Genomic DNA, 14,897 nt, shown 5'->3' on the forward strand with positions numbered 1-14,897 from the left:
ATCAAACAAATGGAAGGAAATAGCTCAAGAGCTGCTGTTTTGACATGTTTATGTTAAAAAAGCCCAGCCTGGTCTGCAAGCTCCTAAAGGGATTTTGAACTTCACTAGTCTTCTCCAATGTTAGCATAGAACTGTAATATGGTAATAATACAGATAATAAGTTTCCTAATGACTGGATTGTTCTTATCAAATCTTTATTTGTAATTGCCTTTCTACAGAGTCTGTTCCCCATCATGTCTTTCTAAGACTGTCCTACTAAATTTAGCACAGAGAGTTACAACTCTTAAGAGATCCATTTTGCAACCTACATTTTCTTCTCTTTCTGCTAGGATCAGTTGAGTGTAATTGCTGTTCTGTGTCTTTTTTATGGTGGTGGTTCTCTTCGTTACTCTTTTGTGGCAATGGATGCTATGAGAACGTGCTGCTCCCTTGAAGAGGCCTCTTAAAGTTACTCAACAGTATAGTTGTCTTTAAATAAGGAGTTTTTCTCTGCTGTCTTCTGTGCCCATGGTGTCTTTTAAGCAGCTGCAGTACTGTCATTTCTTGGGGAGAAGTAGGTAACAGGTAGCTCTAGCACAAGACAGCTTCTAGTAGGTATGGGTACGGTACAGGACTGCTGTTGTCATTGAGAAATATATTACAGTAATTCCCATCAAAATGTGCACTTATTTTGACAAAACTATAGAAATAGGAAATACTACCTTAACTATATGTCACTGTGCTTAAAGAAGAATGATTTCTGCTAATCCAGTTGTCAGCAGGGCCCAGACTTCTTTAGGCTGCATTATCCTTTCTGTTGAGAAAGGAGGGAAGAGTTGCTGGAAATTCCATGGTCTCTTTTGCCAAAAGTCATCTGGTGTCAAGTGAAAGATCTTCCCAGGCAAGTGTCTTCAAGAGGCGTGCTGAAGCTGTGATAAAGTTGTCTGTTGTTACCGGAGTTTAAAGCTCAAGAGTAAAACTTGCTTTAGAAATACAAATCAAAAATAGGAAATGTAACTATTGAGAGTTTATGGTGACATTTTGTTCTCAGTTTCTTAGCATGTTTCTCAGCAAACAGGCTGAAACACAGGATTTACTTGAAAAGCAGTGTGGTGCCGTGTTAAGTTTCCCCACATATACAACTGGAGTGTTTATAACAAAATGCATTTACAGTGTTCAGAGAAAAGCAGGGAGACATGGGCTGAGTGCGTGGTAAGAAGAGAAACCCAAATAAGTTATTTCTTTAGGCTAGTTATAACTTTATAGAATGGGAAATTTTTGAGTTTTTTTGAATGGGCTTGACATTTCTTTCATACCTCTCACATCTTTACCACTACCATGGTCCGTGTGAGGCGGTGTGCTCTGACTGTAGGTGGCAGTCACTGGTAGGCAAAGGGAAGAGGATGTCTGCGTGGCTGGGCTTGGACCCTACAGGTCTGCACCGGATGGCTTCTCTTGCTGGAATTTGTATTGTGTTGGACAGCAATCAAAGCATCACCTCAGCTTCTCTCCCTTCCCTGCTGCAACAGAGGTGCTGCGAAGACAAAAGCAAAGGGTGAAATATAAAGGGAACTGAGAAAACGTTGCAGTGAAACATTTACAAGAGAGCTTCAGTAATGCCGAGGATAGTGAAGAGATTTCTTTTATATCAGCAAGACTCTTGTTCTAGATTAACAGAGCTAAATTTGTTTATAATGGAAAAAAATAGCAGTTTTCCATTAAATTTTGTTTCAAAGAGTAAAACAGATTGACCAAGGTGCAGCCAGGGATAGTAGGAGTGAAGGAATGTGTGACTGTAATCTCATTTAATCGAGTGAGGATTTCCTCACAGTCTCATGGGCATGAGAAACAGTTCTCTTTTTGTTTAAGACCTTGTATCTTCCCCCATTCTCCCTTTGCAGTGTCCAGCCTCCCTTAATTTCCAAACTCCATCAAATCGCTTTACAGGTAATTCCTTTCCTTCATACTTGTTCGCCATCTGTCTCTTGATTCTCCACTCTGTCTCTTCTCTTTAAAGCAGGATGGGCTTGAAGTGTTTTCTCTCCCTGTCCTTGTACAGGTGCTGTTTGCCTTCCTAACTCACCGCTGTTGAGCAGTTTGATGTAACATTGCAGATAGAAAAGGCAGAAGTGCTCAAGCATATGAACAACAGTTTCTCAGCACTTGCCATTTTAGGATGATTTCACTTAATCAGATGAATACTGCTTGATAAGAAAGCTATTGTTATAATAAATACAGTTAAACCCCAGGAATGAATCTATACATGTGATTTTATTGATGTCTGGTTTTATTGATCTGTGGTTTGCAACAACATGGTTGCAAACGCAGTGCCAAGTTACAGTCTTGTTTACATGTGTGCAAATCCCAAGAAACTCTTTGAAAAGTGCTGGAGTCATTCTGGATTTCCAGAGGGATACTTAAGATCAAGTTTTTGCCTTCAGTTTCAATGAAAAGGATTTATATTGTGTATTGTATTAACTACCAATATCAGTAAAGGGACTGTGATCCTGTAAGTGCTTTGCAGATACTCTGCAGGATACCTTTTGCACTAAAAGATTAAGTGAAAATCAGAAGATCTTAATTTTTGCTTAATACAATCCTAGCAACAAGCTTTTCATTTCTTAATGTACTAGTTTAACTGTGAAAAACTACTGATGTTTGAAAGGAAAGGTGCTTTAGTTGCAGAAGAAGAAAAAAAGCAACCAAAGATTTAATTAGGTCTTTAATTTTTATGTGTTTATAATGAAAAATACCATTGGCTTATTATGCCAGTTCTACAGTTCACTGTCAAGTGCATTGCCAGAGCCAGTTTGAGAAGTGTGGACTATCGTTTGTGAGGGAAAGCAGTAATTTAACACAGCTTTCAGTGTGAAGCTTGTGTCAGAAAGCCAAGATAGAGATAATTCTGGTGTTAAGTCAAAATTATATATTAGGCTGACAGGTATCACTGTCCCTAATAGATTGCACAGTACAGAGATACGAGGAGTGATGCTTTCTATTCCCATCCCTGCCTTGAGCTTGGTAGGTAACTGTGGGCAAATCACTCCTCCTGCCTCAGTTTCTCTGTAAAAAGTACGATAACGATGTATACGATTTTGTGTTTCCTGTTGAGCTCTAAAGGCAATACATAGCAATGAAATTGTAGGAACATGCTGGGAAATAAAAGGTAGTAAAATAAACATCTGCATTACAGGCAGCTTTGTCCTGGCAACTTATTATAAAATTATTGATTCCACTGTTCTTTCCCATTGAGAGTATTGCTATGGACTTGTTCATAGGATTGCAGAAAGAAAAAAATTGCTATTATGCTAACCTATCTTTGAGCTTCTCATTCAGAATTTACAATCAGGTTATTGTGCTTTTATTCTTGCCCATTACCATCCCCATGAGGGACAGTTAAAGCTGTAGTTAATGGACAATAAGGACAGCAAAGGTCTGTCTTTCTTGTCTCTATCTCCTCCCTTTCTATCTCTCTGTCTCTCTTTGGCCGTTGAAAATGTAGGTCATATTGCATCACCATAAAATGGAACAGTCAGAAAGGTGCTGGAAAAATGCTGACATCCTTAGCCTGGGGTGCATGCCAGTGTCCTTTGTTTACATTGAGAATAGTGTTGTACCTGTGTAAGAGCCAGCATCTCTGCTAAGGTTAGTGCTATGGTACCTAAATTATGAGTCAGATTTTAAGATGACTTTCATCTGCCTGCAGTAATTTAAAATTAGACAGATAAAATGCAACCACTCATAATAATGATATACACGAGGAGCTAATTTGAAATCTTTAATCTTCAATAACTGTGACAGGGTAGTTTGAATAATATTACCTTTAACAGAGCAGCTCAGTAATAAATTTTGCAAATCAGGGTAATCATGTACTCTGCATTGTCTTGATTAGCTGTGCCTTTCTCTCCTGAAAAGTAGATTTATATTTTATGTTTGTATATTCTTTTAAACATTACTGTGTTGCTTCATACACCCTTTTAAATTAACCAACCAGGATTTTATTCATTTAAAAAAGGGGAAAATCATGTCCAGTGTTCTGTTGCTTGCTACCAGACTGTTAATGTTTGTGTTTCTGATGTAATACAAGTTGTAATCAGTATGAAATACTGCTGTGGCATAAAGTGCAGAACATGTATGTTTCTTCTCTACAGATGTATGTAAATACCATGTTTAAAGAAATGTATAAATATAATTTCAACTGTCCTTATTTATCTTAGTTTGGTGCAGTAAGCTAATGCGTTTTATGGATTGGACTTTCAATTGGTGATATAAATCATACTGTAAGGTGCAGGTGTTTTGAATTATATGACAAGTTACTTTCTTATAGAATATCTTTCATTATTTCTGAAACCAAATCTTTCTGTTCTGTGCTCTGTGTGGTTGTAGGGTTAAAGTGTAATGTGCAGAGGCTTCTTAGGACTTTGTTGCTGCTAAAAGGGTTTCTAAGTTAAAAGAGAAAATGTTGGAAGATAAAACTAAAGTTAGTGATAATGTGATTTGTTGAGCAAAATAATGAATGCAAGTCTTCTTCTGTTGCCATTAGACAAAGGAAGAGGACAGGAGTCAGAGTTAAGACCTCTCACGTGCACTTTGCTGTGCACAATTGTATTTCAATCTTTATCAATTTATTTAGAATTATCCAAAAGGTTATGTGGTAACAAAGATATTACTGAGGTTTGGCCCTTCTCATTCTGAAGATACCTGTGCATGCTTGAAATAGTTTCAGAATAACTTGTATCATATTTTGCACTGAATATTCTGTTGCATTTGTTTCAGAGAAATATTTTATACTGGTATACATAGGAACTAAATGAAATCTTGAGATGCTGCAGTTTTGCAATTGTATTTAGCAAAGTTTGGTACCTAATCCCTATTGGAAGGGTGTAGCTGGTGCTTATTTTTTAGTCCGTGAAGATGTAATGAATTGTGTCTCCCGAAGGGAACTGAAGGGACAATTAGGTGCCTACAGTTTTTTCACCATCTCTGACCCTCTGAGATTGTGTAGTAGCCTGAGAGTTGCTCCGATTTACCCCTGAGCTATTAGCTAGCTCCAAGGGCAGCCTCCAGCCTCTTGCTGACGAGCTCCTGTTCTTTCCACGCACACCTCCTGTGCCCGTTTTTCCAAGGGAAAGAATAAGACATTGTTAGATTATCCCCATAATTATAACATGTCTAAATGAAGCCCAGTATTGAGGTGATTATACCTGTATGAATGGTATTATACCTATATAATGGCTTATATAAATGTAGACATTGTACTTTATCTTAAATTTGGATATTTAGTAGATAACAAAGGAGAAATGTTTCAAAAGTCAGGAACATCCTCTAGTGCATATTTCTGACAGCTTGAAAGATGAAAGAGTTAAAGGAGTTTGTGTAGCTGAGGCATTAGTTTTGAACTTTCAGAAGTTCAGGATGCTTTATCATATATACTTACATGAAAATTGTAATTACAGATCAACTGATTAAAATATAGGAAATGTAAATGTGTTTCCTCTTAAATGAATAATACACGTTAGTCACAGTAACCATGCCTTTATTATATACCTCTGTGTAGATGTGATACAGCTTTTGCTCTGCCAGACTGTGGTTTCCTGTGTGGCATATCAGTATCTCCTCAAAGTATTAAAGAGCAATTGCAAACAAGTTTCTCTGATAGTCAGGCATTGAGAGTGGCATCATGCTTAGTCTGCTTCAAAAATGCATGCAGTATGCAGGCCTTTTTCCATTTTCCTTGACTGCTGCTTTGGCTGCTGTTGTCATCTTTCCATCCTCCGACCAGCTCTCCTGTTCCCAGGGTACCAAAGCTTAGAGAGCTCCTCCTGCCTTGTTCTCAGTCATCCCATCTCTTCCCTGCTTTACTCTCTGCTGACACTTGTGGTTGTAATTGACCTGCTGTAAATTCTGGACAAGAATCATTCCTGTTCTTTGCCACCCATTATCCAGAGAAAAAGTCCTCTTTCAAGGCTCATTAAGCTGTCACTTTACTCTTTTGAAACTTACTCTCTAAACTTCCTTCAAACTCAACTCCAGATGTAATCCCTACAGCAAAATTCACAGGTGGTGACATACTATGCTCTGATCTCTTGTATACAGGAATAAAATTCTTGCTGATCCGTCCTTCATCCTCATCTGGTCCATTTTTTTACATTTACTTACTACCCTATTTCTAGGTCTTTAAGTCTTTGGAGGCCTTCTGTTTTATAGGTAGTTTTTGTTTTCATTGTTACATGAAGCGATGGAACTAACTTTTGATATGACAAATAACATTTATGTCAGGATAGAAAAGCGCTTTGCATGCAGAACTCTCATATTCCCTGAAGAAACTGGGGAAGAGATGAAGGGGTGAGTTATTTCCACTGCAGGGAAGTCATATGGTTGAAGGGATTGGGACTTTAAGGCTAAGCACTGAATGATCTTTGGTGAAGAGGTTGGTCCCTATGAAGTAAGAGTCTCCTGTCGAAAACAAACGAAGGAGAAAATGGATCTTTGGCAAACACTTTGGCATTGCCTTTCCCAGTGAGCAACAGCAAGAGTTGAAGAGAAAGTTTTGTACTGTACTATTCAAGGAGATTGGTGTGTGTAACGAGGAAATACGTTTTCTGAGACTTCTACTAGTGTAGAAATGTGTTAACCGTGAGTTTTATTAATCATAAAGCAGAACATGTCTGCAGAAAAAAAAGAGGAAATAATCCTGCTCTCAAGTGTTGTCTGCTGAAGACAAGAAAGTTTTGGATTTTATAGAGTAACTGGAATATAATTAATCTCAGATGTGCTTCTTAGCTTTAGTTATGTCACTGAGAAGAGTAAAGCTTGGAAATAGTCAATGTATCTGTAGGTGATCTCAGGCAAGATAGTGTCAGCTACTAAGCTGCAGTTTAAAAGAAAAGGAAAAAAAGAGGTGGGATGTTTTATCCTCAATGCATAAGAAGAATTTGAAGCCATGAACCCAGTTTGTAGACAGCTTCCCAGAGGAGCAGAAGGCAGGAACAGGCTCATTGTGCACCTTCCACTGGGGCAGAGGCTGCAGCCTGTGGGGCGGCTTCCATGGCCTCTTGGACTGCATTCCTCTCATCTGGACTTTAATCCTTGGAGAGGAAAAAAGTAGTTTTCTCTGAAGTGTCATCTGGTCCCAGCGCTAGATTGGCTTACTTCTATCTATCTGCATGACTTTTTAGTAGATGCAAAAAACAATCACCAGATTGATTTTTGCAAGTGCTTTGAAATTAGTTATTTGATCTTTCACATAACCTCTGCACAAGGATGGTTGAAAATTTCTTAATGTTTTAACAGGGCTTTGGTTTGATTTATGCTCAGCCAGAGCAAACTAGGCTTACATTTGGTTCCTGTATAAGTTTATAAGCATTGAATGAAAGGATTTTGATTGTGATGATGAAAGTTCTTTTGGTGGGAAGGACAACCTCAACCTATACATTTCTCAAGCTTTTGTGAAATCCTTCATCAGCAATGCAGCTCTAGTCACTGAGGGCTGTTACGTGAGGGATCATTTTTAGCTAGCTGCGTTCTATGACATGGTGGTAAAAATGTCAATGACTCTGTACCGAGAGCCCCTGTTGTCAAATCATGCTGTATTCTAGCAAAATCCTGGGTAGAAAATCCAGCCCTGTCATGTAACCAGCTTGTGGTATAGACACAACTGCCTGCTTGGAAGTCTGGTCAGTAGTAGTCGATGTAAGTGCAGTAACTGGGCTGAAGATTGAGATTTCATCCAATGCATACCTTTCTGGTAATGTCAGGCTGCCATTTAGAGAGCTGCTCTGTACATAAGAGTGCATAACAGCTCCCTGCTTACCTTTGAAATCCATTGCAGAAACTGAATTTGTACAATTGATGAAATGCTCCATAGTAGTTTTTAAATAGATACAGTTGTAGTTACGAAATGGAGGTAAGGTTTCAAACGTCTTAGTGCTTTTTTTGTTTTCTTTCAGAATTAATCAGGTACAAGTTAGAAACAGCTTCCAAAATCTGAACAGATGAAGATCAATTGATAAATCAAGCCAGCGATTCACCATACTTTCAAGGTACTGTGACATGCTTAGCCAAATATTTTTCTTAAGCATAATATTCGCATACTTTAGATGTGAGAAGTGTAGGGAACAGGATATTAGTAGGATTGCAAAGCAAGTCTGAAGCGTTACCAGATGCAGTGGGGAGACTTTTATTTTAAATGCAGGTGTTTAATATATGTTTCAGTGGGAAACTCGGCGACCTTACAATCAACCTAAAGGGAGTTCAGTGCATGGAACAGCCAGACTTAGATAAAGTAAGTTGGATTGTTTCTCTCAGTCATTTACATGAAGTGAGTTGGAGAAGTAAAATGTGGCAGACAGGCAATAGTTTTAATGTATTTATTATATTTTAGAAGAATTAAGCTGCATTTTCTGAATAATTATTTTTGTCTATTTCCAAGTTTCCATGATAATTTTAGGCATTTAAAGGCTGTTAGGCTCTGTTATACACTATAATCTACCAGGTACATCAGTTTTGTTATCTTACAAGTTCAGAAAGCAAGATTGTAAACTAAGAATGTAGTTGCCTGATGCAGTGGGGTTGTTCTCTATAACTAGCATTTTTGGCAAGATGTTAGGAAAAAGAGAAAACTACTATAATAAATTGAAAATTTGGTTAAAAAGCTGCTAGTGCTAGAGTGCTTTATCAGGCACTACTAATTCATTGAAACAATATCTGTTTCCTTCTGTATGTTTCCCTTACATTTATCTGTACTCTTTTTCATCACATCATTTCAGCATTTTACATATTTTTTTGGTTGATTTCATGAAAGAAAAGACTTCACTCTGAGTTTGCATTTTTCTTATGCACAGACTTGAAGAATCCTGTTTGTTACTTGAAGAATCCTGTTTGTTATAGCCTGGATAGTATTTTCTGCGCAAATAATCTTTTAATAGATCTTAAAACAGGTTGCAGCAGAAAGGTCCATTACAGCTAGCATGGAGCTGGTCTGCAGAACTTATTTAACTTATTAACCTGAGTTCAAGAAGAGTGAGGAATGTTTGACATTTATATGTAATGTTGGAAACTGTGGTATATGAAGTTTCTGTAACAAAATGCTTCCCTGGGTTTTCCAGCGGACTGAAAACCCAGAGTGCCTCGGGCTGCAAAAAATGGCATTGTTCTTATCTACTTCCTTGTTGCTCATCACTAAATAGGGTCACACATCTATCAGGTTTTCATATTATCATAGGAAGGTCTAGATTGGAGGAATCCTCTGGACATCATCTAGTCCAACCTTCTTTTGAAAGCAGGTGATTATCTGAGGCCTGATGAAGAGCGTACCTCCATCTTCTCTACAGGTATTTTTTCCTTATTGGAAGACTGTGATTACACCCCAGCTGAGCCTTCTCTTTTTTAGATGAGCAAACCCAATTCCTTCAAATTTCTTCATAAAATTTTCCAGCCTTCTCATCACATTGTTGGTTAGCTGCTGAGCCCTGTGTAGTTTTTTAATGTGTCTTTTGAACTTGGCCTAGTCTTCCAGCCTGTCACAGTCTCTTGTACATATGACACTTTCTTCAGGTATATCCCAAGGAGCTCTGTTTGTGACTGCTGGCCAGTTTGATTTTGAGCCATTACCACCCTTAGAGCACAGCAGTTTAGCCAGTTTGCCAGCAATTTCACAGTCAACATCCTTCCAAACTGACTTTCTCAGCACCCTTGCATGCATCCTGTCAAGTCCAGTAGACCTATCCCTGTCCAATTTGTATGATGTATTGTTGCTAACTAGCAAAATCGGTGGTCAGTGCAAGGAGTATCAGCAAGCAGCAAGCAATATGTAAGAAGGATGGTATGAAGTTAAATTTCCTTGTGCCAGGGTTCTCAGGATCCTTAATTGATGTTAACCAGCGTATTAAACTTCTGAGGGTATGAGGACTGAGGCAGCTTCGCATTGTAGGTAGGCATCATTGTGGTCTTGGGGAACTCCTGAGTCCTGAGGGCTGTGCTTAGACCCAGAGTGTTCTGCCTCAATGAATTGCCAAGGAGCTACGTGGGCAAGCTGGCAAGAAACCAGGCAGGGTTATGAAACCTTGTGTGGTAGTTAGGTTCCATTGGAAAATCCTAGGTAGCAAACTGTTCCCAGTGCTTTGATTTCAATAAACGGAAATTCAGCACTAATGTTTTCTTACAATTGACCTGAAGAGCTGTGTATTTTAATCATTCTATTTGTAATATCTTAGTCTCCATGTATAAATGAGAATTTAAAAGGTCATACCCATTTTTGACTCCTCTGCTTAGTGATTCATCTGCATAGTTGGATTGGCGAAATGGTTTTAACATTTCCAAATTCAAAAGGTGATTTCAATACCTTAATGTAAAATTAATAAACATTAGTTTGATTTCCACATATCAACTGGATGAATCTTGTGTAGTTTTACCTATTTCCCTTTAACACTTTAAAACTTTGTGTCACTACTCAGTGTATTCTCTGTAACATTCTTTTCAATAATTGACAGTATTTAGTGACATCTATGCAGGTCAACGATCTGTGTTCCTGTATTCCTTACACTCCATATTGTGTTAGATTGCTGTGTTATCAATTCTTGCGGAAATTTGACTTGCATTTGAGGCATATTTGATAGTTAAGAGAAGAAGGAAATAGTTGCAAAGTTTTGCTAGATACTGTAGATCCTATTAGCCCATGGCAATGACATTGACTTGTAAATTGGATGTAAAAATGTTAACGCTATGTTCAGTATAGTCACTGTGATGATTGGATAAACATACAGGGGCATCTGTTGCCTTTTTATCCTAATGCAGAATTCTTTGCAGATTTACTTACATTTATTGACCTATATTCTCCCATTTTTTCTCCTCAGAAAAGGATACTTTAAGTCTTCAAATCTTAACAATATTGTTATTTTCCCTGGTATAAGTGGTTTATAAGAGTTACCCACAGTAATTTTATATTCCAGTATTTAAAGTAGCTATATTCCAGCACTTCTGAGCATCTTTGACTCCCCCTTTGAAGTATTACTCATCAATGAAATTACAAATATCAACCTGAAGCCAGGATCTGGGGGAGAAAGGGTAACAGACTGGCATGGCTTGTTGTGTAATTTTTTATTGTGTGCTAATCATGATTGTTGTTCTGGGGAATCACAGTCTTGTGTATAGTTATAGAGGGAGAAATTGCTTGATTTCACTGGAGGTGAGGGTGAGCTACAGATTACCATAATGCATTTTTCTTTATGTATTCGTATTTTTCTATAGCAGGGCTTAAATGAAATAGTCTGTTTTGAATGGCGGATAGTTTTCCCAGCTCTGTCTGTTCTGATTTATATGAACTTTTTATGTCTTGCTTCCTCACTTGCCCAATTATATTCTTACAATTCTCGTACCAGGGACATACTTCAAAATGCACGGCGTGTACTCCCCATTGCACCGCTGTCAGTGGGAGCTGGCAGAGGGTCAGAACTTCAGCTTATCAGCTGCTGAATCTTACCTACCAACAAGTCTTCACTAATAATATTTGTTCTTGGTTCTTAAGCCCTTCTTGATCACTTCATAACTTGTGGCTAGAAATAACTTTTTTTTTATTTTCCTTAATGCCCCTCAGATCTTTTCCTTGACAGACTTTGTTGTGAATTCACTATTTTTCTTTTGAGTACTGATAAAGGTTCTCCTCCCTCTCCCTTTGCGCTTCAGTTCTTGTCTTCTTTCACTTCCATTGTGGAAAATCATCAGTGAATTGTATCGTTGTGCTTCTGTTCTTAAGAGTTCAGCTACAGATTCATCCTTCCCTTTTCATTCCAGTTAAGTGTTAACCGTATCTCAGGTCCCATACAGAGGCTGTCTTACAGGTTGTAACTGAGCAGCTGAAGTAAGTGCTCCCTGTTTGAATGGCTTTCCCAGTCCCACTGGCAAAAGAAAGAAACCTGGTGGTACACGTACAGCTTTAAGCAGTCGTTGTATGCGGTTTGTAAGCATACATTCATTCAATCATAGTACCACCAACCGCATATATTATATTGTTAAATCTATTTAGTGAGGTTTAATACTGTAGGTTTTCCTTTTTTGTATAATTGGTTTCCTCTTCTTGACTCCTTTCTTTCATTTTGCAGGCTGTGTTATATTTTTTGTTTATGCTTTCTTCACCCCATTGTTTGGCAGCTTTCTCTGCATCATCCCCAGTTTTCTGCTGCTTTCCTGCCTCACATTTCCTTTCCCACTGTCTATCTGACTTAACTGATCTTGTTTCTTCTCTCCATTCTCTGAACACCTGTTCACATTCACACATAGGAGTAGTTCATGGTTATTCACACACTGTCTCAGTCGTCATGCTAATTCTTAAGCTATTTTCGTTCCTCAGCTAAGGCCTTCAAACTGTAGCATTTCTGGACCCCTTTATGTTCTCTTAAAGCAACATTGGCTTCTAGGCAGTGCTTTTCACACCAGTGTTCTTCCCACCCCTAACTAGATTCATCCAACTTAACTTTGGGTACCTAATGCAGGTGCCTGATTTATGTGCATGGTCATCTATGACTACTTCTGTGGCCAGCAGGAAGAGAAGGGCTTCTTCAAAAATGCTTTGGACCAGGAGGAACCAAACTAATCCAAAAACTACCCTGACTCTCTGCTGATTGCCCAGGGAGCTTTGGATGAGCATCCTCCTCACCTGGATGTCTCAGATTTGTAATAATAATTTCTGTTCAAAGCCTACATGTATTTTCAATTCTGATCTCCTACTAACATGATGGATTTTCAGGGGTTTTCCCTATTTTCCCTAAAATCATCAATGCATCCATGTATAGCACTGTGGAAACAATTTAAGAGAATTGAACTTGTGTGCTTAAAACAACCCAAGTACATATTCAACCTGGTCAGTTTGTGGGAAAAGAAAATTCTCTCCACTTCCAGGCCATGTAGAATCACATTTTCATCTGCCCTGTTCCTGCTCTCTGAGTGGTCTGTCTTGTGCGTTGAGCTGATGCACTGATGAGTCTGCTGCCACTTTTCCTCCCTCTGCTGGAATACTGATGTATTCACGACACATAGGGAAAATACTAGTGGAAGAAGGATTACGGGAGGACAGCCTGAGGCCCAGGCTGCAGAATTAGATCTTGAGTGGGAATACATAGGGAAGAAATAACAAAAGCTGTGAAAGAGGGAGGGAGAAAAATGTAACAACCAGTTTGAAAGGGCAAAAAATAGGAGTGAGAAAGGGGATAATCAAAGTTGTATGAAAGAACAGAGGTGTGTGCTTTACCTGCTTGGCACTTTTAAAGCAAGAGATGCTTTTGATTAACTTGAGGAGTGTCAACCTTAGAAACTGGTTGGTTAAAGTAGTTGGCTGATTAATGTGATTCTGCCAAATGAGGCCACAGAACTTTTGTGTTATTTGACATACATCTATCAGTAATAATTAAAGAAAAGAACCATGTGATGTGTGAATGCTAAACCATGGTAAAATCTGATCACTATTAAAAGGTATATGATGGTGTTCTGTGGCTCTGCCTGATCAGCCATCACTGTATGTGCTTTATGATCTATGCAAAATAAATAGTAGGAAAAGCCTTTATGAATTTGATGGACACTCAGATGTATCAAGGACTCTTTTCCAAACTGCAGCAGAGGCAGCTTTCTGTCTGCTTTCTCCAGACTAAAGGGGAGCTCTATGAGTGAAGTTTGTAACATAAACCAGATTATTTGACACAGAAAATATAGTTCTGTCTGTAACATGCCTTATCCTATGGCTGGAGTCAGAATTCAGCTATGGATGTTGTTAGACTCCATTTGTGGAGCATTTGAAGAGCTAAGCTTGAAGGAAATCATGATTTTTTTTTTTTTTTTTTTTTGCCTATCTGGCTTCTACACTGCAAAAAAAGCTCTGTCCAGGAACTGTTTAGCACCTGACATTTTTTTTCCAGTCATGTTCTCAGCTTTGATTTTAAGTAGCTTTCTGTATTACAAAGCATATAGTTTGATAATTAATCAAGCAATAATGCCCATCATTCGTCATTTATCTTTAGATTCTAGTTCCATAAACATCTTCACTCATGCTTAAACTAAGAGGAGGAATTATTTCACTGTTTTGGGAAGCTGCAGTACAGTTAAGAGTGTAATTATCTGAAAGGTCAGGGCTGAGCTCCAGAAGTTGATACCCTTTGTTAATTAACCCTACTACAGATGTCTGCAGCAGGAGCCATTTTTGCTCTCTTTATCTAAATCTCTTGGTGTTTGCCTTTTATTAAGGAGTTAACTTAGATTTGCAGTGATCAAGACAAGATTCTGTATTAGATCTACAATTCTACAAGATGCATTCTGAGTGTGACATAAATTACCAGTTGAGTAGAACACTGAAACTATTCTTACAATGACAGCCGATCCCATATGATGTCTGATGAACTTGTATTTCTGCATCTTCTATATGGAAGGATTTGGGAAGAAACAGCTGAAAGATGGTAGATTTAGATTAGATATAAGGAAGTTCTTTACAGTCAGGGTGGTGAGGCGCTGGTACAGGGTGCCCAGAGAAGCTGTGGCTGTCCCATCTCTATCAGTGTCCAAGGCCAGCTTGGACGGGGCTTGGAGCAACCTGCTCTTGTGGAAGGTGTCCCTGCCCAGGGGCAGGGGGCTGGAACTGGATGAGCTTTAAGCCTTCCAACCCAAACCATTCCATGATTCTATGATCTGTAGCTTGTATAGTTCCACACTTTAAAGGAAACCAGTGAAGCCTCTACTAAGCCTGCATGTATACACACTTCTGCAGGACTGAGACCTTGTAGCCTAAACAGATTTATTTACAGCTTTGATTTCTGCTGCCTGGTTTTGCAAATACACATATGGGATCTGTGAGCAGTTTGAGTCCTGTGCTCTCACCCTTACTACACACGGGCTGAAGACTGTAGAGGAAGCAGCAAGTCACTTTTTTAGGAAGCAGC

At 38.6% G+C, this 14,897-nt stretch overlaps 1 protein-coding gene across 1 annotated transcript in view; it reads left to right on the forward strand.

Annotated features, from left to right (window-relative positions):
* Positions 1-14,897, forward strand: part of ATXN7 (ataxin 7) — an 82,114-nt gene that overhangs the window by 7,606 nt on the left and 59,611 nt on the right. The window contains exon 2 of the mRNA XM_061472892.1: positions 7,929-8,021. The gene's annotated coding sequence lies outside the window, so the exon portion shown is untranslated. The remainder of the gene's footprint in view (positions 1-7,928; positions 8,022-14,897) is intronic.

This window comes from Pezoporus flaviventris, unplaced genomic scaffold, assembly GCF_033815535.1.
Source record: "Pezoporus flaviventris isolate CSIRO_AGI_PZ_B2104156 unplaced genomic scaffold, CSIRO_AGI_Pfla_v1 ptg000073l, whole genome shotgun sequence".
Taxonomy (NCBI): domain Eukaryota; kingdom Metazoa; phylum Chordata; class Aves; order Psittaciformes; family Psittacidae; genus Pezoporus; species Pezoporus flaviventris.